Source organism: Echinops telfairi, unplaced genomic scaffold, assembly GCF_000313985.2.
Source record: "Echinops telfairi isolate 266 unplaced genomic scaffold, ASM31398v2 ScPeMD7_7468;HRSCAF=8506_0, whole genome shotgun sequence".
In the NCBI taxonomy this organism is placed as follows: domain Eukaryota; kingdom Metazoa; phylum Chordata; class Mammalia; order Afrosoricida; family Tenrecidae; genus Echinops; species Echinops telfairi.
In genome coordinates, this window is record NW_022111369.1 from 36,169,684 (window position 1) to 36,171,438 (window position 1,755).

The following is a 1,755-nucleotide window of genomic DNA, read 5'->3' on the forward strand; positions in this document are numbered from 1 at the left end:
TCTCTACAACTTCTAAGACAGCTTTAAAATGTCAGTATTTTTTATTCTTAATATGGGGAAATTATTCAAGACCAAAAGAATCCAAATAGATATTAACATTAAATGCTGTTTAATTATGTTCCAGGTTTGGGGGTGGGGAGGAGACAGCCATAAAATATATCGCTGGAACAACTGAGGTGATGAGAACATATACAGATAGGTACCACAGTGGAATCACTGTTAATTTTCACTACAGTGAGATGACTTTGAAGATCCCTGGGCATGTTACCAGGTAAGAAATGGTCTGCTAACCACAAGATCGGCAGTTCAAACCCACCAACTGCTCCAGAGAAGAATGATGACGTTACCTGTTCCCATAAAGATTTACAGACTCCGAAAACCTGTATCGGGGTTGTTATGAGTGAGAACTGACGCGATGGCAGGAAGTTTGGGTTGTGGGATTCTGACTATCATGGTCAATTTTCTTAGGGAGAATAATGGGATTGTGTAGGTAATTATGATGTGAGATATATAATGAATTTTATAGACTGAATTGTGTTCTGCCAAAATATGCTGAAATCCTAACTCCTACACCTACAAATTGCAATGTCCTGTAACATGACATAATCATCTTCCACAACGTAGTATGCAATCTAGCATGATGTTAATGGGAGCATGCCAGTAGAGGGTGTGTCTTTTTTATAACTTCTGACATGAAATTCTAAAGTAGCATTTCTCAAAGGTTCTCCAAGATCTCTTCAAGGGGTCAGTGAAGTCATCACTATTGTTTTAAAGACATGAAGACAAGACTGGCTGTTCACTGAGTTGACATCTGCACTATTATAAACCCACCACCACCAAGTGGATTCCAACCCACAGCAACCCTATGCAGGGTTTCTAAGGCTGTAAATATTTACAGTCCAGGGAACCTTATTTTTCTCTCAAGAGCAGCTGGTGAGTTTGAACCACCAACCTTGCCTTTAGCAGTCCAATGCTTACCCAATTGTTATAGCAAAGGCAATGGTGGGCCAAACTACAAGTACCAGAGCATGAACCAGTAGAGTGGCACAAAACTACAATGTGTTGCCCATCCACAGTAAGTAAATAAATACTGTTTTACTTACTTACAAGTGTCCTAAAAATCATGAAAAAAAAATACTTTTGCTAATTCTTGACACCAAACAGCAAGTCTTCTTAATGTGTGGTAGGATGAAATGGGAAGTACACAAAAAGGACATCTATTCCACACTAAATAATTACAGTTATTACAAAGTGAATTAACTTTTTTCATGGAATGCCATTTATCTGAAAGTGAAATCATGATTACTCAGATTTGAGAATATGGCAGACCAAATTCTTCCAAAATGAACACAATTAGAGTATTATAAGAAAAACACAATAGTTGCTCCCCTAGTAAAACCTGGGTTCTCAAGCAAAAGTCAGAATTTAAAAATTAGGATTTTAGAAATCTTTGATGTGTTCCCGTGAGCTTGGCTGTTTCTCAATACCTTAGAGGCTTTATGATGCTCAGTGCTAACATACCCAAGTGTAACTTCTGTATATTCCATAGAAAGTTGTATCAATATTGGGAAGCTCTGCGTAATTCAGTGAATCAACCAACCAATATTCAATAGTATAAAATCTAAAACCTTCAGGATGGAGTATACCTCAACATTACAAAAACCCTCAGAACTGGACCAAACACCACAGTAAACAGAGAAAAGATTTTAAGTTGTCAAGGGTTCCATTTTAGTTGGATTTACAAACGGCACGCAT

General features: G+C 37.5%; 1 protein-coding gene across 1 annotated transcript in view; it reads right to left on the reverse strand.

Moving 5' to 3' along the window:
* The window catches only part of COPS4 (COP9 signalosome subunit 4), a 43,058-nt gene that overhangs the window by 11,379 nt on the left and 29,924 nt on the right, over window positions 1-1,755 (reverse strand). The gene's annotated exons all lie outside the window — the stretch shown is intronic.